The 24,174-nt window shown below is 36.5% G+C and overlaps 1 protein-coding gene and 1 pseudogene across 3 annotated transcripts in view; both read left to right on the top strand.

The window, feature by feature from the left end:
• Window positions 1-24,174, top strand: part of Kcnn2 (potassium calcium-activated channel subfamily N member 2) — a 358,512-nt gene that overhangs the window by 159,003 nt on the left and 175,335 nt on the right. The window lies entirely within an intron of this gene.
• LOC130886648 (prefoldin subunit 4-like) lies at window positions 8,613-9,018 on the top strand (annotated as a pseudogene).

Genomic DNA, 24,174 nt, shown 5'->3' with positions numbered 1-24,174 from the left:
CCGTATGTCATTTTCTTTTTCTAGAATATTCTTCATATGCTATCACATTTTAATCTCTCTTAGTCAAGCCTGAAACTGTGCAACTAACACATATCTACAATTATGTGTATATGTATACATTCCTTGTATAAACTTATTTTCAAAAGATCTTTAGTATTAGACACCTTGAATATTTTGTCCTTCAGACACAGTCCAGCATCTGAACATGAAGAATATAAATAGCCATTTTTAGAATGAATTCTTTAATGGGAGAAGAGAAAACACCATATCTTGGAGTCTTTCCTTCCCTTTCTCCTAGAAACAAGGTACCTCTCTGAGATCTCTTTCTCTTGTTTCATTTCCTTTCCACTTATATCCAGACATCACCTCTTACAGCTACATGCTCCAGTAGACACAAGGAACTTTTGTTTGCAAATGAAAAACTGGCAGTCCTCAACTCTTCATGTGTTTATTATGTTTGCATGGAGCAAAGCAAGCCACACATCTTCTCCGAGCCTTACCAGGTGAAATGGGAGAACAGAAGAAAGGGAGAAAGTGAGATTGCTGACGTTTACGACTATGTAGTATACAGACAAGCACACAGTAAACTCAGAAAGTCTTGTTTAAGAAAGGGAGGAGGGATTATACATAGGGGGTGAAAGATCATAATAGGGCAACCCACAAAGACAGTGGACCTGAGTGCCTAAGAAATCATGGATGCTGGACCAACAGTTAAGGAGCCTGCAGGGACCGACCTAGGCCCTCAGCATGTGTGTGACAATTGTGTAGCTTGATCTCTTACAAAGGCTTCTAACAGTGGGAGCAGGACCTCTCCCTGGTGTTTAGCTGCCTTTTGGTAACAAGTTCTCCATGCTGGATTACTTGGCCCCGCCTTGATGTAAGGCCTCAACTTGGTGTGCCATGCTTTGTGCAAGCTCATGGGAGGCCTGTCCCTTTCTGAATGGACATGAAGGAGAAGTGGATCGAGAGGGGAGTAGAAAGAAAGGAGGGGGGGAGAAGACAAGGGAGGACTAGCTGGTTGGTGTATAAAATACCTCAAAAATGTTATTTAAACAAAAAAATTTTAAAAAACTATGTAGATAACGGCTGCTGTGCCCTGGACACTTATTTTGTGTGTGTGGTTTTCTGATCTGTTAAACACTTCAGTATAAGTTGTGATAAATATAATACATGTCATGTAAATTAATAGCATTTTCTCAGGTGTTTTGTTAACAGCTGAAGTGCCTATTTAGGAGTCTACAATCCAAAGAGCTCTGTGAAAAGGATTACATTATTCCTAATTGACAACATGAAAACGCTGTTTCTCTGGTAGAGTATAGTGCCAGACATTCATCTAGACAAGAGGATTGCACAAGCCCTTTGCCTTTTCACGATGAGATGGGGACTTTGAATCTATCCTCCCTTGAACAACGCAGTCGTTTAAGTGGAGAGTTCAGTTTTGTGCTCTTCCTGCAGCCATTCATCCTTACCTACTGGTCCATGGTTCAACAAGAGGAAGGCTGAAGCCACCATCTGAATGTCACCCCCTGCACAAAGTGCTGACAAGCCACTCGCAAGGCAGAGAGCCAGGGCCTCTCACATTTATGGAGACAAAGCACAGACTATTCTTTCACCCACCACCTAACAAATGCCTGCACATATGAGTTTTTCTGAGACTTCTTCCCATTGCAATATACTGCTAGTCATGACGGTGGGCAAGCAGTATAGCTCCGACGCAATGCTGGTTCTATTTACTAATGAACCTAACCACATGAGATCGGAAATGATCTTGAGGTGGGTTGCAGAGGTCCTTAGCTGTCGTGTCAACATGACAAGCAACACACGTCAAATCGGCTTTCCATTAGAGCCCAAGCCCAACTAGGCAGGGAAGTTACCTTGACATGAGAGTCTGGGAAAGTTGAGCACATGACACTGATTGATTGTTTGGTTAATCACCAATAACCTGACTGGCTTAAAAACCTTGTCTGAAAAACTAAGGAAGGCTGGTTGGAGTGTAGTCTGTGTCATTGTGTTCAAAACTTAAATCATGTGCTGACAAGACCTATTACTAAAAGAAATTTTAGCTTAAGTTTTTAAGCATTACCCTAAAACCTAAAGATATCCATATCTTGATTTATAACTTCTTGACATCAGAAAATTCCCTTTGACAATCTCTATTTTTCTATTTTATTTCATTCCTACACCTAACCAGTTTTACTGATCCAGGCTTTTCTCATCACAATATTTTTACAACTTATCTGTAGAAGAAAGCAGTCTTCTTCTGTTAACTTGGTCCCTTCATCATTTGTGCCAAAAAGTTCAAGTTTGAGTTAGCCCCAGACTCTGAAAAAGGAAAGAGCTATATTGATATATCCATTTATCAAATTAGTATCTTGGCTCATTAAAGCAGTTTTCAGCTGAAGCATAAAAAAAATGTCTTACAACTTCCAAAATTTCTGTAAGCCTTAACATTTTTCAAGAGAGTTGATTAAGCAGAATAGAGGAGAATGTGAATTTCTGAGCCAGACTGCTTGGGAGTCACATCCTTTTTTGGAATTTTCTAGCTAAACGGTTTGGGAGAATGCACTCAGCTCTGCTCCCTACACACAAAACTGCAGTCATAGTAGAAATTTCTTCACAAGGTCATTTAAAATTCTGTTAGGCCTTAAAAATATTTAAGACGCTAGCTAATACTTGTGTTTCTGAACAATGAATATGGTTATTGTTTTACGAATCATTTTAAGTCCTGACATTGATAGTTAGAAAGCATTCTCTGGGCAAAGAAAGCTCAAGTCCTCTTTGTGAGGTAAAAACCAACCAGTTCTGAGGCCTGGAGAAAGGTTGTATATGTATGGGTTTTATTGTTGTTGGCATAAAAAGATGAGTAGTCAGGTAGCTTCCAACGTTCCCAATAACACTAAAATGTTCATGATCATATAAACCATCTCTGCATCTAAAGTTTAATGAAAACATTTTAAAAGAGAGCCCCCAAAGTGCATATGAAAAATCATAGAAGTGGATGCAAAGAGGAGAACATTTTAATACCTTTGGCTGTGGAGTCAGCACAGCTAGGTATAAGACAGGCCTTCCGAGTCCACCCCACCAGTCAGGCCTTTCTTTCTGAGCCCACCCCAGCCCACCAGACAGGCCTTTCTAAGTCCACCCCAGCCCACCAGACAGGCCTTTCTGAGCCCACCTCACCATACACTTTTTCTCACTCCCTTTTGACTGATCTGGGTCTTGGTGAAGAAGTTGGCAAGAAGATGAAAAGAGAAAGGAGCTTTGAATTTGGGGCTGATGACTTGGACTGTGTGGGGGGTTAGAGATGTGTAAATACCCATCATGTCTCAAGAAACATAAGCTAAATTCAGTGTCCAGAGAAGTCAACTGAAATGATATTCTTGGATTCTTCTTAAAAGTGACAAAGACTTATATCTCATGGAGTTAGCACAAGGAAAGTTGTTTCTTCTTAGGAAAGTTGTTTCTTCTTAGGAGAGTGTGCATTATATGCAATACAACTCGGTGAATTTAGTTGATGTATGATGGCGAGTCCTTTCTCCATCCCACCTTCTGTTGCCCCCTAAACAACTCTTTTTTTTTTTTTGATCCATTTCTGGCCTCCAATCTATTTCTTCCTCAGTGCTCTGCATTATCTAAAGCCAAGTCACCCCCTCTGTAGGAAGACAGCTCAAATTATTTTTGACCCTTCCTTCCTTTATTCCTTCCTCCCTTTCTTTTCTTCTAAATATAATCTTCAAGTTTTATCTCATGTGGTAAATTCTTCATTTTCAGAGTAACTCTTTGTTAAAATATTAAGTAAGAAAATAATATAATGACCAAGCATCACTTTATAGTCTGTATATTTATTTACCTCCAGTTCTCCAGAACAGTTGGGAAACAGGATGTGTCTCTGGAGCAAAGACGCTACCATCACTGCAGTGTATAACATACAAACTTCAACAGGGCCCTCAGCCAATCCCTTTATTCACAATGAGCTGACCCAAAGGCAAGCAAGGTTCTCTGAGTTTGCTCTTTCAAGTGGTGCTGGGTGAGAATACTCCTTCTCAATAGCTGTGTGATGCATTTAAAGGGGATGTAATGCAAAACTGATTTGTGAATGAGAAAAAACCCTCCAGTTAGGTGAATATTTTAAGCTCCATGGAAAGATGTTCTGATAATTCATTCTGTCTTCATTGTTATGGACAGTTCATTTTCTCCTGGAACTTTCAGATATTCTATCTTTTTTCATCATTTTTAACTTTATGTTTTTTATTCAAACAAGGCGTGTTCACTAATTATACTCATTGAATGAACTTTTCTGCATGTGACATGTAATCTGGACTCTTTATGAACATCCTTTCATGAACCATATTTCTAATATTTCTCACGACACTCAGTTTGGACAAATTAAAGACGTTATGTAAACTGAAGAAACCATTTCTTTAAAGCACAATGTTATAAAATATAAATTAGTAAGACATGGTACTTTTTTCAAAAACTTATAAGCTATTGACTAAAGGCAATCCAAAATAAATGGGGTGAAAACTTCCTCTTCATTGAGAGCACAATGAAGATCCTTTCCTTGATTCACTGTATTTCTGTCCATTATGATCACAGTCCTGCCAAAGCTGGAGAAAGGTACTTTAACTTAATATTATGCTTGCATAGCTGTCTTCTTAAAGGTTGCTAACCGTGAGTTAAAAAATAATAAAGTACTTCCCTTTTGTTTTCTTTGCTATCTGTCCACTTTATTCTCTCTCTCTCTCTCTCTCTCTCCCTCCCTCCCTCCCTCCCTCCCTCCCTCCCTCCGTCCCTCCCTCCCTCCGTCCCTCCCTCCGTCTCTCATTTTGTTACAGAATTGGGCAATTTTATTTTTAACATTTCTGGAGGTCACATATCCAAACCAGTTTTATTGAGTCCAAACCAGGTTCCTAGCAAGTTCACACTCCCTCTGAAGCTGTTAAGAGCATTCACTTCCTCTTTCAGGTTTTAGTGACGACTTCTTACTTTCTTGGAACTATGGCTATATTCCTTCCTCTTCACCTGCACTATCATGTGGCCTTCTCCTCTGTCTAAATTTCTTGTGCCTTCTTTCAAACAAGGATACATCAATATCCCCATCATGAAAAACCCTAGACAGATAATCTCCTCATATCAAGATATATTACATTTAAAAAGTACATAAAGTATTTTGTATATACAGGAAGTGACCTGTTGGAGTAAGGCTTGAACATTTGGTAGAAAAAAGTAATTTTTCAATATATCATAAAAATTTACCTCATAGTCAGTTTTACCAAATATTGTTATTTTCATTAGTTAGTCATAAGATATTTAATTTTCATGAGTTTCTTTGTTAATAAAACGAGAATAATTGCATAATATTATCTATAACACAATCCTAATAATACTATGAAATTTCACAATAAATGATAAACATATTTTCCTTTTCTCCTGTTAAAACATTTTTAAGTTTTTACTTCATTGATTAATTTCTTTAAATTGGGAATCAGGTGCTCAGGTGGTTTTCAAATTTTAGTGTTACCTCTCTCTCCCTCCAGAGCAGTGGAGTTTTATACCCAGCTCATTCAACATCATTAAACTATGTTGAAAACATTAAACAACAGAATACTTGCCAAACCTAAATTTTATAGACATATTGAAACTTTACATGACAGCATCTGCAAATATCAACTGTTCTACTCATAGAATTGCACATAACACAGATGTAAAATAGACCAATATGTCTCTAGTTCACAAAGAAATGTACTAGTATGAACAAGGTAATGATGTTTAAAACTAGTTCAATCGCCAGGTGGGGGTGGCATACTGCTTTAATCACAGGTAGGCAGATCTCTGTAAGCTTGAGGCCAGTGTGGTCTACAGAACTAGTTCCTGGACAGCCAGGGCTACACAGAGAAGCACTGACTCGAAAAACAGAAAATCAAAATAACAACAACAACAATAACTAGTTCAATCAACAAAACTGTCCTTGCACTTATTCTTTTTGTTCCCCTTTTGTAGATGCCATGTTCCTTTCTACTGCTGAACTGAGTAGCCCTTTCTACCCATCTGTTTTTCTGAAGGATGGCAAAGACAAGAACTGATTAGATATAGAAGATGGTCTCCAGTGACTGCTTCACTTTCTCCTAGGAGCCTCATTTTTGGAAGGGTGTTATGTGTCAGTTCTCCTTCCCCAGACTAAATGCTGCTGTTTTATCACATACTTTCTGTAATTATTTTATTATTTACTTACCATATTAGTAACTTATCTCCTTGCTGTAACAGAAGACACAGTAGAAGCAACTTAAAAAAGTAAGGGCTTATCTTATTTGACGGTTCAATATGATACAGTTCACCATGGCAGGGACAGTACCATGGCAGGGGCTAGAGGCTACAGCTACACTGGGGAAGCAGAGAGAGATGGATACTTTGGAGCCACTCACATTTGCCTTTGTGTTCAGTCTAAAGTTCCAACTCAGGAGATACTGCTGCCCATATTTAGGGTGGGCTGTCCAATTTCAATCAACCTAATCTTCTCTATAGCCCCCATAGACATAGCACAAATTCATTCCCCACGTGGTTTTGAATTGCTTCAAGTTAACAACCAAGATTAGCTCTCACACTCACAATTCTTAAAAATATGACATTGTAAAAGGTTCTATTATATAATTAACCTGTTCATACACATTGTACTTTTCTTGCTATTTGGAAAACAAAGAATCACAAGCAGGGAATACTTACAATCCTGTGTAGCATAGTGACATTTGAACTGAATGCATTTCACATATAAGACCATGGTCTGAGAAGATAATAGGAAAAATGTTACTCACTATATACATATATTAATGTATGGTGTCCTACATAAATACAAGTGTTCCTTATAAGTTTAAAAATAAAGCATTTTTTAAAGGTTATAAGGAACCATAATGGCCCTATCACCTATTAGCATTGTGCCCATCGTAACTCTATAGTGCAGTGTGTGACTAATTAGTTTATGGTAATGCTTGTATAATATGCCTACTGTACTGTCAATCATATAATTGTATGACCAATACAATTACATAAAATTATATATCAAACATAATTTTTGAATTTGATAATACAAGCCTTAATATCTCAAGTATTTACCTTCTTGTTTTGCGCATATTTGTGTGCATATGTGTTTGTGTGTATATAGTAACATGAGTGCGTGCATTCTATGGCACTCATGTGAAGGTCAGAGGCCATCTTGTAGAAGTTTGTTCTCTCCTTTCCCTGTGGAGGACCCAGGTATTAAGTTCAGGTCATCAGGCTTGGTAGCAAGTGCCTTTACTCACTAAGTTATCTCACTGGCTTGTTTTTACTGCCTCATCATCATCATTATTTTAGTGTAAATATTATTTTATGAAGAGATTTATTGCAAGACACTAATTTAGGTGGTGAGAGCGGCTAATAAGTTCCAAGATTTGTGGTCAGCAAGCTAGGGGAACCAAGAGACTGATGATGTAAGATGATATGGGAACTGGCAGGTGTAAGATCTGGGAAGAGAAGAGCATTTGCTTCAGCCTGACTGCAAAGTCATGACTGAGCAATGTCTCCGTTTAACAGGCAAACAGGAGAAGCTCCCTCTATAGCCCTTCATTGATCAGGTCTTCTGGATAAGGGCCAACATCACTAGGAAGGGAAATCTGCTCTATTCTGTCAGTTGATTTAAAAGCTAATTGTATTCAAAGGTACCCTCACAAACACACCAAGAATGATGTTCAGTCAAACATATGGGTACCATGATACCAGTCAAACTGCTAAGCCATCACATGTTAGATGCTTTCTGACCAACCAACATTGATGGATTTTACTCCCCCCTGGCTAGTGCTCGGTTCTGTCAGACTCCACTAAATATTTAAACAAAGGAAACTTTATTGTATTTTCCCTGCAGGGAGTAAGAAAGACAACGCCAATCTCACTGTCAGGAGGAAGCATTGCCTCTCTCAGAAATACAGGGATCATCACAAATGCAAACTATTTGCACTGTTTTAGTGTTCTTGTCGTGTACTTAAAATACACTAAGTAATCAAAATTCCTATTAGTTTAACATGTAACCAACTCAAAAATTGTAAAACTTTACAGCAGTTGCAATTGTTGCATTGCACAACTCAAGAGTGTTTTGATTCAAGCGGGTGAAGTATCCAGAAGTCCTGGCCACTCAGGTTAGTAGTTGCTATAGTGGGCAGCCTAGTCTAAACTGGTTTCTCTGGAATACTCTGTCTATGCATCTTACCTCATTCCATGACTTGTCTTAGATCCAAATAATATAATATTTGTGAGGAAAGATCATCTATTTGGAGACGCTAATATGACACAAAGAAAATTGAAATGACATTAGTTAGGACAAGCTGCCTGGGAAAATCAGACTTAGGTGATCAGTAACCATCCTCTGTCCACAAATGGCAAAAGCCTGCTTTGTTAAAAGGTCATCTGTTCTTTTTGGACCGGAATTGGCTCATTCTTAGGCAAACCTTCTCCTTCTGATTACTTCCTCTGTATTATTCATGTCGCTTCCTTTCCATGCCATATTGACTTCTGGACCTTGTATGAAATGTCCTGAGACTGGGAGAATGTAGACTGAAATCAGAAACTGTGAAGCAGAGTCCAAGATGGCGGCCACCATGAAGAAGGCGGCTGCAGAAGATGTCAATGTTAACTTTCGAAGATCAACAAAAAATAAACAACTTTGCTCAAAATACGAGTCGGATCACAGAGCTAAAGGAGGAAATAGAAGTGAAGAAGAAACACCTTCAGAATTTAGAAGATGCCTGCGACGACATCATGCTGGCAGTTGATGACTGCCTCATGATCCCGTACCAGACTGGAGACATCTTCATTAGCCACTCTTAAGAAGAAACCCAAGAAATGTTAGAAGAAGCAAAGAGAACTCTGCAAAAAGAGATCGATGCCTTAGAGTCCAGAGTGGCGTCCATCCAGCGGGTATTAGCCGACTTGAAAGTGCAGTTATATGCAAAATTTGGCAGCAACATAAACCTTGAGGCGGATGAAAGCTAAACATTTTATAATACTTTTTTTTACCTTGTTTAATAAACTTGAATATTGTCTTAAAAAAAAAAGAAAAGAAAAGAAAAGAAACTGTGAAGCAGAGCGTGCTTTACTCCTGATGCTTCTGTTGCAGTCCAGTGAAAGGCAAACCTGTTCTAACATCACAGGACATTGCTCACTCCCATCAAATGTGTGTAATGTCATGCATTCTACCCACTCATTTTTTCCCCAGCAGCCTCATTTCAGTAAAATTATGCAATTTTCCTGAGTTGCTTTACACATGCCCTTACTATACTTTTTAAACAATGTGGGATTTCATTCCTATTAACATCTCTCATTATCCGACCTAGACTGCTGAAATTAGGTTCTTCGAGAACACTTTGTCTTCTTCCTTAATAAAGTTTTCCTAGAGTCAAGCTGTCCCCTGGAAGCATCTCTGTCTATCTGCTGTCTACTTTCAGTCTTCACAATGTAAGAGTCTTCTCCAGCTCAGAACACTGCCTGTGGATAGAAAGCTTTGATTGCCTTGGGTGTGGTCAAGGCTACTGATACTATATCTCAGAATGGGGGGAAATCATTTCAGTATTTCAGAACCAATGCCACAGAAAAGTAGTGGTTGACTGTGATGCCTGAATTTTGAAATATATATATATATAATAAAAGTCTTGTTGACCTACAGTGTGGTCACTTTTAAGACTTTTAAGATGTACTTTTGCTTAATGCATTATAGAAGTCTTCTTTTGTTTTATTTTTGAGTCTCTTTAGTGCTTTATGATGAGGATATTTTAATTTCCTTGGGGAGCAATATTCCCTAAATAATGATTCAGCAATTTCCACTTGCAGAGGAAAAAGAATTGTATATCCTCTTAATATTAGAAACTTCAGACTAATTTGAGTACTTGGTTCTAGATGGGGAAGTTTCCAAGTAGGATTATAGTCAAAGCACTTTTTTTTTTAATGTGACAAATCAGTGGGTCTGTCTTCCTTCAGAAGGTTTAGTGATAATTTTTTCTTTATGGGAGACTATTAGGTCCTTTTTTTTTTTTTTGGATGCTAACTCCCAGCTATATTAAAACAGCTTACATCCTACTATTTCCTTCTGGTTCCACTCCTAGAATTTCTCACCTACTGCTTCCCAAATTGGTTCCTCGTGGCCCCAATTATACACAAGATGCAGGTGTACACACTGACATTCACCAAGGCTCCTGCACTTTGGTGTTAGCCAAATCAGAGAGAAGCACAAAGTGCTGATGACTGGAGAAAGTGTCCAGTCCAATGTACCAACTCATTCATCATTCATTAGCATCCTTTCTGCCTTCATTTTCCTGATCTCTGTCATCAAACTTTAGTACTTAAATAAATTTTTTATCACTATTATCCTTCTAATCCTGAATGTCTTGAATTGGGTTTAGGTTTTCTGCTCCCAAGGTTCTTCAATGTTCTATATAAAAGCAATAATCTTCCTGCAAAGCTGATTGTGATAGTTTTTTTTTTTTTTTTTTTTTTTTTTTTTTTTTTTTTTGCCTCAGGAGACTTTCTTTTTCAGCCAACACACAATTGCTATGATGCCTCCTTTACACAGTTACGATCGACTCCTTTTATTTTTCAGGAGGAGTCTTGTACATGGAGCCACATCCAAAGGGTAGAGGACAGAGATCATGTTGCGTGGTGTCTCCTGGGGAGAGGAGAACTCAGCAGACTCACTCACAAGAAAGCAGCCCTGAGTCGTGTTGCTATTTCTCTGCCAGATAGATATATTTGATGTGGTCCCTAAGAGATGGCCCTTGCTGTAGCCAAGCTAAGTGGCATTGATTTGTTTCATTTGCTCTGAACAAGAGTGTAGGGTGAGAAATTCAATCTCAGGAATATAATTGACAGCCACACAAGGAGCTGTCCTAATAGGCAGCAGAGACAGAACAGAAGAGAGACACAACCTCTTTCAGCATCTCAGGTTCTCCGAGGATGGTATGGGTATGGTAGTTGGGGTCCTCTACTTGTCAAGGTTTGGTGCCAAATGAGGAGCTTGCCTATGGATCCTTAGCAAATATACAGACATTTTTACTAAGTTTCTTTTTTCTTTCTTCTTTTTTTTTTTTTGACATGATACAAATACAGATTACCCTCTGCTCCTTAACATCTCATCATTATAAAAGCTGTGTTATGCCCAGATATTAGAAGCTACATTCTATAAATACAGAAAGTGGGTTTCAAACTCCTGGTTTTCTCTTTTTTTTTTTTTTGGCTTCTTGAACGGCATGCACTGTTTGCAAAATGTGACAGTAAAGATACCATCAATGGAGAAGTGAGAGTGTATAGTCATGAGGATCATATGTGCTAACAAGGCAGAGCATAATGTTAGCTTTCATGTAGACTGAAGAAAGTACAGTGTTTCAGATCATAAACCAATAGCAAAGGTGCTAAAAACACTATATATATTTAATCTTCTGTGAAGATACAATTAAATCATAAATAATACTCAATATGTAACCATGCATAAAATAAGAAAAAATAAATATGGGATATATGAAAGATAAATGTGAAAAACTTTAACTACTAGATTATATTAATAATTATAGATAATTTAAGTGACATTCTAAACATAGTCATTAAAAGACTAGTAATCAGATTGATTTACAAAAACTAATTTCATGGTGTTTATAACCTTATAAATTAAATTAACCTTATAAATAAGCGTATTTGAGTATATACAAACATATATATGTGGAAGGAACTATATACCACCTTAATTGAAATAAAGGTGAGGATCTAAATTAATGTCAAATAAAGTGAACTTCACTCCATAAACTATGCCAGGGAAAAAAGATATTACTAAATGTTGAGGGGGTCAGTTTTCTTGGAAGACATAGCAGTGTTTCAGGTTGATGTACCTAAGACTTATGTTTCAAAATATATGAGAGTAAAACAGTTCAAAAGTAAAGAAGAGAATATGTAATTATAGTGATTTGTTTCAATTATAACTGTCTCTCAGAAGAAGTAGGATGAAAAATTACTAAGAAATCTGAAACACTTTGGAGGCATTATTTAGCAACTTAATAAAACCCCAATTTACAGAATATTTGCAAAACAAAAGTGAACATGCATTCAAGTGTACATTAAACATACACAAACAAACCAGATTCTGGGTTAGAAACATCTATGGACTCTTTTAAAGGAGAAGCAAAAATAATTTTATTGGGTCAAAAAGCAAATGCAGGGTGTGATTAAAATACTTTAATTTTGAAAAAGGGTTAAATAGAAGATGCAGATTTCAGAACAGTTATTTTTAACAAATGAGATCTTGTAACAATAAAATCAACAATTCATTAAAACCAATTTTAAAAAATAAAGTCAAATATTGTAAATTAGAAAAGTATTTTTTTAAGTATCCTGTGAAAAATAAAGAAATCTTAAGAAAAAAATCAAATATTCTGAATTGAATGAGAGTAGAAATACATCGTACCAAGTCATACAAGAAAAAAAGCATTAATAGCATTAAATGTTAGAAAAGAATGTTGACGTCAAATCAGTGATTGTTTCCCCTATGTTTACAAGGTAAGAACAGCAAATGAAATTTCAAGTAAAGAGCTGAAACAATGAGCAAGAAAGATGAAATCAATGAAATTTAGAAGAGAAACTGATAGAAAAAAATCACAAGTGTGCTTTCTTGGAGAAAGAATCACTAAAATTTGAAAAACTTGATAGTTAGGATTAAATAAATTAATAATATAGGGAAATGTTTAAAAACCTGCCAAGGCTCACATGAGTGGATATTCTAAAAATAGATGCTTTGGATAGCCCAACGTCTACTCTGAAAATAGATGTTTTGGATAGCCCAAGGTGTACTCTGAAATATGAGTTTCTAGTTAAAAATACATCCAAAAACTAAACTTCGAAGACTCACAGAGGTTTTTTTTTTTTTTTTGTCTTTAATTTTTTAAAATTCTGTTGGTTTCAAGTGTATAGGTGTTTGGCTGTATGCCTGTATGTGTAGTTTATGTATGCCTGCTGTCCATGGAGACCCAAAAGAAGCATTGGATCTCTTAGGACTGGAGTTATAAATGGTTGAGAACTGCCATGTAGATACTGGAAACTGAACCCTGATCCTCTTGAAAAATAGCCAATATTTTTAACCACTTATGCTTCTCTCCAGCCCTTTAAATAATTTTAGTTAGTAAACACAGAATTAGACATCAGGATGGCATGTTGAATAAATGCTTAAGACAAAAAAAAAAAAGCCTTTGTGAAGTCTCTAGGGATACAGAGAGAGAGGGGAATACATTCCAGCTAACTTTAAAGCCAATCTTACTCCTAAACTGAATATCAATTGAGACTACTGCAGAGAAAGAAAACTTTAGGTCAATAACCTATAGATGTAAAAGTTCTCAGCAAAATACTGGGAAATTTAAATTCAGTACTAAAATACAGGATAAGTTATTCAAATGTACTTTTTCTGGAGCTGTCAGCTGCCAACATTTGAAAATCAATCACTGTAATCCATTATATCAACAGACTTAAGAAAACAGTTTATAAGTCAGCTGTATCTGACAAAATTTAGCATCAGTTCATTGTAGGTTTTGCAGGCTTGTTGCTACTGTCTGTTGTGTGGTCACCATTTCCAGGTGGGGGGGCAGGGGTTGAGAAGACACAGACACAATGGCATAGACTCCAGGAGATTCCAATACAGAAGCTCTTTATTGTAAACAGGTCAGGGTTTTTTATGGGGTTAGGGAAATTAAGCAGCTGCAGGAACGTTTCTGGTTGGTCCTTTTGAAACTGGTGGTCATTGAAGACATGTTGTGATTGGCTAGAGGTGCATGTCATTAGTTACTGATGTGGGATTCCATTCTGTATGCTATGAACATGTTTTATTGTCATTGGTTAATAAAGAAGCTGCTTTTGGCCAATGGCTAAACAGAATAGAGCTAGGCGGGAAAACTAAACTGAATGCTGGGAGAAAGGAGGCAGAGTCAAAGGGACTCCATTGTAGCCTCCACTGGGGACAGATGTGCTGGAGCCTTGCCTGTAAGCCACAGCCATGTGTTGATACACAGATTAATATAAATGGGTTAACCAAAGATATAAGCGCTAGCTAGCAATTCGCTTAAGTGAGACCAAGCAGTGTTTTAAACAATATAGTTTCTGTGTGATTATTTTTGGTCTGGGCAGCCAGAAATGAATAAGCAGTCTTCCACCAACAAACTGGCATGCCACCATGGTTGACTAAATATACGTAAGACCTGAGAAAGCTTGGAAAGGAATCCTAAACACAAAAGAACAGAGTTAAGCATGGCTTTTGGGTAGCAGCATTTCGGGAGGGCTCTGTTTGTGAGAAGCACGCAGAGGCATGATTCCTTTAAAAGAGGTCTTTCTGATTCACAGGTATCAGGGAAAAAATGAACATGCAGTTTCAAACCAGCAGCAATGGCTCTGACTCTTTCTGAAGGTTTGGCTATGGAGCATTTAAATGGGGTTTGGGAGCAGAGTGCTAAAACTTGTTTAATGGTAACACAGACCTGCTACAGTCAAACCCTGGATCTGGGATGAAGAGAATGGCTCTTGGGGCAGTGAACATGTCTCTGCCATGTTGGACTGGGCAAAGCAAGCAGGCAGGGTCATGTTGGCCCTAGCCACGCTCACTTAGCATTAAAGAAGGGGTGTTTCTGGCCAGAAACTAGTTACAGATATACAATAAAGACAGATTCAGAAAAAAAAGACCTCTAAATGAGTAACAGTGTTAGATAAATGTACATAGGCTTGAGAGAGAGAAAGAAGAAAAACAGTATAGGCAATTATAATATAAAAGAGTACAGTCATAGGAATAAAGGAATAAAGATAATAAAATAAATATTAAACTTGTAAAAAAAGAATAGAGTAAGAAAAATAAGCCATGTAAAGATGGAGTATGCACAGAAGGTTTATATTTTATATATTATTGTACTTCCTTTGAACTTTTTGACTGTGAAGGACTTTTACATAGAGACATTTCATTGTATGGGCTAATAAGCTAAACCACCATATATATTTTAAAGGTATCTTGACTTCAGAATTTGAGCCTAAGGATATGTTGCTTTGGAAAAGTGGTTCTTCTTTTATTTCCACAGAGGATGAGAACCCATGGATTTCTTCCAGACTCATGTTATTTGATGGACCAAGAGCTCCCAAAAGGTCATCATGAACATCCCCAAAATTACTTCACCCATAAAATTAGGAAGTAGTTTGGAGCGAATTATGCCCAAATTCCCAAATATTATTTATAAATGTTTGTTTATATTTAAAGGATAATATGCTATAGAGATTTGCATTGGTAAGGATCTTGGTTTATTGATACAAATTTAACGTCAATTTTGTTATATGTATCATTTTTCTCTTGATTAAGGAATTGTGTTTGTGCAGCTCATTTAAAAATGTAATGTATAATTAATAAATATAGGTTAATAGAGAGTCATCTATAATAGTCAAGTTTGTAGTCATGTTGGTTAGGATTTCTAGATGTACTAAGATGTATTTTAGATGGATAGATATTCTTCAGATCTTTCAAAGACTACAGACTATGGCATTTAAAATGTTTTAATAACTTAGGATTTTTCATGATATGAGACACCTCTGCTCCTGAAAACACCAATCTACTTCAAGAGGATGATGGGCATTGAAGAGGTTCCTTACAGAGTTTGTTAGCCATTTGGGGAAAAGAAAAAAAAATCTGCTCTTGCCTGGATAGTTTAATGCTATACTGTGTGAATTGGACATGTAGGACCCACAGAGAAATGACTACTGAACTTGCCTAAAGGTGATAATGTCCTTCGGGGTTCCTGCTTCATAAAAGAGTCTACAAGACATTCTACAGGATACAGAAGAAGATGACTGCTTCATGAGAATTTTCTTAGGTAATATTATATCCTTCTGGAGTCTTAGATGGAGTTGAAGGATAATTATAGTTTTCCTTAGTTATGATAAAATATAAATAGTTATAAATATTATAACTGTAATTCTTGCTTGATATCTGTTTTGATATATATAAATTTACTATGTTAAAGTTAAAATCTTCCTTTTTATTTAAACAGAAAAGGGAAGATGATGTGGCATTCCCCTCAGTATGCTGTGAACATGTTTTATTGCCATTGGTTAATAAAGAAGCTGCTTTCGGCCAATGGCTTAACATAATAGAGCGAGGCAGGAAATCTAAGATGAATGCTGGAAGAGAGAAGGCAGAGTCAAAGAAGAGCCATGTAGCCTCCACTGGGAACAGATGCACCAGAACATTGCCAGTAAGCCACAGTTATGTGTTGATACACAGATTAATAGAAATGGGTTAACCAAAGATATAACAGCTAGCTAGCAATGTGCTTAAGTGATTGGTCAAGCAGTGATTTAAATAATATAGTTTCTGTGTGATTATTTCATGGTCTGGGCAGCCGAGAATGAATAAGCGGTCTTCTGCCAACAAGTTACTGGGTTTTTGGCCCACTGACAGGTTGTCTTGGCCAATTTTGCTTACGCATTGTGAGTTTTTATGAGCTTGCTTGTGCTTACGCAATTGCCCTGCCTCAGTTCATGATAAAAAAAAATTGAAAACAGGAAGAAAGGAAGAGAGAAAAAAGGGGAATGAGGGTAGGAGGGAGAAAGGAAGAAGAGAGGATAGACAAGTAAACTAAGAAGCTTTATCCACATAATAGCTTGCATCTACAAAACCTATATCTATATTATAGAACATGTTCAAAGATTGAGTATATCACCTAAAAATCATAAGCAAGTCAAAAATGTCTGCCCCCACTTCTGTTTTTGCTTCAATTGCTTTCTATCTAGTGCTCCCAAAATTAAGCAAAGGAAATAAAATCTAGGTCAATTTGGAAATAAAAAAATAATTTCTTTGTGACGATGTCATGAATATCCATGTTTTAAAAATTCCCAATGTTGTTCTTTGGTGTACAAAAGTATTTTTATTCTGTAAAATCCAGTTTATCTCTTTTTCTATTTGTTGTTCTATTTGTTGTCTAAGAATCCATTGATAAATCCAAGGTTCATAGTTTTTACAAATTCTGTGATTATAGTTCCTTATTTGCATTATTGGTCCATATTTAGCTGTTTCCCATACAGGATAAGTGAGAGCTTCTTCCTTTCTTTTCAATGTGTATTCACAATTGTTCAGTTACCCACAGTAATTTTCTCCCCATCAAACACCTTGATCAGCCTTGTTGAAAATCAACTAACCATAGAATTTATGGCCCATTTACGAACTGTTTCACATCCATATGTATAGCTTTATGCCAATACCACACTGCTTCCATCACTATTACTATTTGAATTCAAGACTGTTCAGCTATTTGAACAGTTATTTGGCTTATACATGATTTTGGGAATCTGTTTTTCTATTCCATGTAGTATTAGAGGTTAAACCTTGGACTTTGCATGCTAGGTCGAAACTAAGTCTAAAGTATGCAGCTCTACTATTTCTACAAAAAGAGTAGGTAGACTTTACATCACAATACACCCAGTATGTAAACCATGTTAGTTAGTAGCACCATCTTAATGGCACTAAGTCTTCCAATCCATAAGCATGGAACATCTTCTCATTTATTTGTGTCTTCTACATTTTTCTTGAGAAATACCTTGTCATTTGCACTATACAAGTCTTTGTCTTTCTTGGTTGTATTTATTCTTACATATTTTAATTTTTTGATGTTATTTTTAAATAGAATGATTTTCTTACTCTTCTGGCATCATTCATTGATAGAATGTAGATCGCAGCTGCATTTACATGTTAATCTTTGATCCTATAACTTTTCTGAACTTATTGTTCTTAAGGACAAATATTTTCCTGTATTTTTCTGTCCTGGATTGGGCATCAATGTAATACAGGCCTTATAAATGTCTACTCCAATTTTTATTTTGGGGGAGGAAGATTAGATCAGCCCTCATTTTGACTGTTCTGTTCAGTAGAATTTTCTTGTGAAGTCTGGTGATGCATTTTATTTGTGGAAAGATTGATTATTGATTAAATTTCTCAGTGTCTCTCTTTATGGATGTGCTCAGATTTCTAAATTTTTCTTGAGCCAAGTTTTCTACTTTGTGTAATTCTAAGAATTCCTGTTCACGTAGGTTTTTAATGTGCTGAAATACAGTTATTTATATAGCCCCTTGTGATCTTTTATATTTCTCTTAGTTTTATAATAATGTTCACATTTTCATTTCTGCCTTTACTTTTTTCAGTTTCTCTTTTATTTCCCTAGTCCATTGGAACATTTATTATCTAAACATTTTCATTTCATTGCCCTGTGTTTAAATAGTTATACTTTGGTTTCATTGATTCTGTTGTTTTCATGTGGTCTTTCCTTTATCTACACTCTAGTCTATTATTTTCAGACTCCTTTCATCTTTGGCTTTAACTTGCTCTTCTTTCCTTGATTCTGGAAGAGGCAATACTACGTTCTTGATTTGAGGTGTTATTTTCACTCATGCTATTATTGGGAGTTGTAACTTCAACTGTGCGGAAAGACATTGCTGTGTCCAGTAAGGTCAGGTATCAGTTTTCTCTGAACATTTCCTGATTTCCTTTGTTGTTTCTTCTCTGACTATCTCTTTCCATGTATGTAGGTGTTTTCCAGTTCCACATCTTTTAGTGATTTGTACTTTCAGTCTCCTGGTGCTGAAGAAGTTACTTTATACCTAGTTCTTTAAAATTTTTTGAGAGTTAGTTTTAGCTAAATGTTTCCCTAGTTCTAATTCTGTCATGATGTGTTTATTTTGTTTTTGGTTTGGTTTGGTTTGGTTTGGTTGGTGGTGGATAGGTGCATACAAAATATTTTATACTGAACGTGCAAATTTTAATTGGAAGCACCACAGCCTACTCTAACTGTACTGAATTTCATTGAGTCTAGTTGATTTTGGTGTGTGATGCTTTTATTTACTTGCAAGTTATTTTATAATAAAGCTAATAAAATAAGTAAATAAATTTATTGAGACTTGCTTTGTGACCCAACTTATGGTCTACCCTAGAGAATATTCCATGCATGATTGAGAAGACTGTATGTTATATTAGAATAATTTTTGATTCATAAAGTAGTTGGAATTATAAAAGAAAACTATTTGGTTGAAATATAGTTATTAAACATTTTAAATATACAGTATAGCAATCTGTGAACTTTTAAATTAAAACCCAGGATAAACTGGACTATCCACAATGTAGCAATGTGCATAAACATTTTATTTTAAAGTATCTACAGTGATATGAAATATACTGGTGATATCTACTGGTGACAATGTCATAAATACTACAAATAAGTCTGTGGTATTAGTAGTCAAAGGAAATGGTACTTTAAATAAACATTAGTAAAGGTCAATATGCCTCTTTCTACTTAGCCCCATCTTGGTAGACCTGATGAAGTTTATGCTCAAGCACTTTTGTGGTTAAGGACCGTCAGTTAAGTCCTTACTTAGTTGGTCTCTTTTCTGTTTGAAAACCTGCTCTACATCAGTAACTTTTACTAGAGCTACAAATTAGTCATCACAGCCCTGGAAAAGGAACTGGGGATTTTTCTGCTTGTGGCTCCTTGGGCCAGAATAGTTAAAAGTGTGAGTTTATCTAGTGTCCTAAAGACTCTCTAGGTGGAAGAAAGGAGTCTAAACTCTTACTTCTGCTGCCATTTGGACTTAATCTTAAAAAATGGTTTAAGAGAAACCCTTAGGCATTTAGTGAGTGGAAAAAGAGGTCACCTTCCTAAGGCTTAATTATTATTTGTGAAGCACCAAGAGGTCTCTGTAGAAAGGGTCTTGTGGAAGGGAAAATTAGTATTTTTTAATTATTATCATTAAAATAGAATATTTACAAGGAGTTGGGCTGAAGGCCATCTGGCCAAGTGCATTACTAAGGGAAGCCATGAGTACTGGTAGGGAGGAGCAGAAGAACTTGAGAGTGAATGACGCTATTTATAGCTTCCCAGGGCTTTTGTTAATGTCATCGACTAGAAAGGGCAGTTAGAAGTTAAGCTAAGCACCAAGAAGCTCAAGGGCAAGAGTTAATGGAATTGTTTTTGATGTCTGAGAAACACTTTTTTTTTCATATTTTGACATGAAAATATGACATTCTATATTCACTCGCATGTATAATCTGCTTGATTTCATTTAACCGAGAGATTGAGACAAGCATTTCAGACATGATTCTGTTTCCATGCAGGCTTAGCAACGACTTTATTTCAATAGCTCTCTGTGGATAATATTTGCTCTTTAGCTACTTGGAAGAACAAGGTATCTGTCAAGCTGTAGAGTGTTCAGATTTTTAAGCTTTACTAATAGATTTACTAATTTATTTTAGTATTTCAAAATAATTTTTACATAAAGAATTAGGTTCCTGGGCCTTAGATTTATTATTCAAATAAGTAGTTTTATCTACCTTTCTTAATTGTTACAAAAGATTATTTACATATTTCAAAAAGTTCAAAAGGATTATTGAATATCAGCATGCATAGTAAATCGATGGAGGACTATAGTAAAAACTAAGGATGGAATATTTAAATAAGGATTTCTCCTGACGATATATTTTAGTATGAAGCTTCTGGGAAATAGAGATTTCTCAAGACTTTTAAAATAGTCTTACAGAAGACTTCATAATTCTGAAACTATATTCCCATAAAACTCAAAAATATATAGGAAATCTATACAAATATATTTACAACAGCATTCTTTATAAAAGTAAACAATGTGATAATTGGGGCTGGAAAGATGGTTTAGTTATTAACAACATTGACTGTTCTTCCAAAGGACATAGGTTCGATTCTTAACATCCACATGGTGACTCACAACCAACTGTAACTCCAGTTCCAGGGGATCTGATACTGTTCTCTGGCCTCAACTGGCACCGTGCATACAAGTGGTACATAGACATACATGGAAGCAAAATACCCATATACATAAAATAGAAATAATTTTAAATCCAATCAAAACATGGTTGGCTGCTCCTGTAACATTTGTTCTACTGTTGCACCAGCATGTCTTGCGGACCGGTCATTGCTGTAGGCTGTCGGGTTTGTACCTCCCAGCATGATTAAAACATTGAATGGAAGTCATAACATATACACAAAAGACCTGTAGTGTGAAAAGAAAGAAGAATGTGTGTGTGTGTGTGTGTATATATTTAAATTGAAATTTAAAAATAATATATACTTTTTTTTAAATAAAGGAAAACCCCTGACACAACACTATGAAACAAAGATCCTCCGAAGATGCCATTGCGTTTATCTTCTATTGAGCATTTACTGCTGGGCATGCAACCACTCTTCTTTTTATGTTTTTTTTTTTTTAATTTTTAGTGAGCTCTACATTTTTCTCTGCTCCCCTCCTTGCCTCTCCCCTCCCCTTCAACCATCTCCCAAGGTCCCCATGCTCCCAATTTACTCAGGAGATCTTAAGAATAATTGTGTTCCACAGTGAGACTCCCTTGAAGGAAACTAACTTTTCCATTGCAAGTGATTATCAGTTGGAGACAGCTTCCGGGTTCCGGATGGGAGCATGGGGCCATTTCTCCTTTTGGCTGTTGGGCTCCATTGGTGAAGAGCTGTGCAGGCCCTGTGCATAATGCCTCAATCTCTGTGAGTTCATATGTGCTTCTATCATTTGATTTAGAGGGTCTCAAGTTCTTTATTTTGTGTTCTCCATTTCCTGTGACTCTTAGACTATTATCACCTCCTCTTTCACAGAATTCCTTGAGCTCTGAGGGGAGGAATTTGATAAATATCCCATCTGAGTGTTTCAAGGTCACTCACTCTTTGTAGAATGTCTGTAGTGGGTCTCTGTATTTGCATTCATCTTGTACAGGAGGAAACTCCTGTGATGATGGCTGAACAAGGCACCCATTAATCTTACTTCCCTAGACTGTAGAGGGAGGGGGGAGGGGGAGTGGGGAAGCAGGAAGGAAATGGGAGGAGGGGACGAAGTGGAAATTTTGAATGGTATTATTTATAAATCAATAAAAAAGAATGGTGTGATTGGTGTTGTATAATGGAAGTTTAGCGATATAAGGAGTATAAAATCTGTTGATTACTAAAGTAATGTAAACGATTTGTAGTAATGTAGGAAATATTCAATTGTGTGCTGTGTGGCAGGCTAGATGTGTAACAGTGTTAAAAGCATAAACCCTCAGCTGTGCATCAAGCAAGCTACTTACCTGTCTCTGTTTCTTTTTATAAAAAAAATAAAAGTAATATTGAACTTTATCATGACAGTACATTCTTTGTATGATAGTCATGAAAATGTGGAGTTAATTATGTCACTATATAATGCCTATATGGTATCTTGCATGACGTAGTGCTCTATAGAGACTTGCTACTGTTATTGTCATTTAACGCAGAGTTGTCACAGTAGACTCAGGGAAAGAAGCCAACAAACACTGGCAAAGGATGTAAGTTCTTTAATATGGACTAAAGATGCCACTTACAGTGGTGAAATGACTCTTCTGGGCAAGAGACACAGAAGTATCCCCAACTAAGGGCTAGACATTTTATGCCTTGGCTTCCACAAAGCTCCCACACCAGTGATTCCAGAGGACCAGTGAGAAGAGCTACAATCAGTCAGCAACTTGATCCATCCTCCTCCCACACTCAGATCAAGCATGCTAGTGGCTGCTGGCTCACTAGGACACGATGCTAGCAGCAGTCCCTGCTCACTCCTAAATCATCACCAGATCCACCTGAATGGGATGTTTCTAAGCATATCTTCCTTCTAGCAAGCCTTGGATTTAATGATGTAAAAAGAATTCCTAAATTACATGTTAGTTTAAAAAAGAAGAGACCAGGGCTGGAGAGATGGCTCAGTCATTAAAGGCTAGGCTCACAACCAAAAATATAAAAAAGAAGAGACCAAAAGTGTAATGTTATCACAAACATGATAACATTGTGGACTGGGATGCAACTCAGTAGCAGAATATGTGTACAATAAGAACAACAACAGTAATAATAACTAATGCAATACCACTGCAAAAAAAAAAAAAAAACCAAATATATAAAACAGCAAAATATATCCACAAGAGACTTTTGGGCACTAAGACCATGAGGGCCACATTTAATTCTCTTTCAATTTTGTTTCCAAAATTCTATAATTTGAATATATTACTTAAAATATAGAATCATATCTAAAATGTAAACTCAGGAGAAACAATGGAGGCATTCATTATATTGTGTACTATGGTTTTCCCTGTGGGCTCATTTCAGATAACAAGGGAATGCAATTTAATTCAGTGCCTTGATGCTATCACCAAGAATGCTCATCCCTTGCATTCTTTCATTCTTTTGTTTTTCCTTCCCTCCCTCTTCTCTTTCCTTCCTCCATCCTTCCTCCATTCTTTCTTGTTCTCTCCACATTCCTTTTGCTTTCACTTAAGCCCATTGCTCTTTTCAGCAGCAAAAATAATACAGGGACCAAACACACGTGAATACTTGACCTAATTGGATCAAGTCAGGTCCCTGAAACATTATCCCTGAAACAATGATTTCGCCTCACAGAATATCTATAGTCCAATAAGTGTAGGTCTTGGATTCACACTGATTTCTAAATCAATTCACTAACTAAACAAGATGAGATTATCCCAACTGGTTTAAGATAGAATTAAAATTTGCTTATTTAAAAAAAAACCTGCTATTTCCAGATTTTCTTTTTTAACTAAGGAAAAAGAAGAAACTCGGTTCTTAGTTATTCTCTCTCCCTTCTCTGCTATTCTTTCTAGCGTTCAGTCAAATTGTGAAAAGTCACATGTCACTATGATGTACAATGTAAAATCTGTCCTCACTGGCCTCAACTGTCTCATCTAGTCCTATCACTGTATCCTGATACCATGGTTGATGCATTGCTTCAAAGCTTATGTCTCCTATTACAATGTCCTTGAATTTTTTGAAAACTTTGCTCTTGTACACTGTAAAGATTTGTCATTTATATTGGTTTAATAAAAAACTGATTTTCCAGTAGCCAGGCAGGAAGTATAAGCAGGAAAACCAGACTAGGAGAATTGTGGAAAGAGGAAAGGCAGAGAGTCAGCCACAAGCCAGATGTAGAGGAAGCTAGAAGAGAATACCTTACTGAGAAAAGGTATGAAGCCACGTGGCTAAATAGAGATAAAAATTATGAGTTAACTCAAGTTGTAAGAGCTAGTTAATAATGAGCCTGAGCTAATAGGCCAAACAG

The sequence above is a fragment of the Chionomys nivalis genome, chromosome 14 (genome assembly GCF_950005125.1).
Source record: "Chionomys nivalis chromosome 14, mChiNiv1.1, whole genome shotgun sequence".
Taxonomy (NCBI): domain Eukaryota; kingdom Metazoa; phylum Chordata; class Mammalia; order Rodentia; family Cricetidae; genus Chionomys; species Chionomys nivalis.
This window is presented reverse-complemented; position numbering and strand designations above follow the sequence as displayed.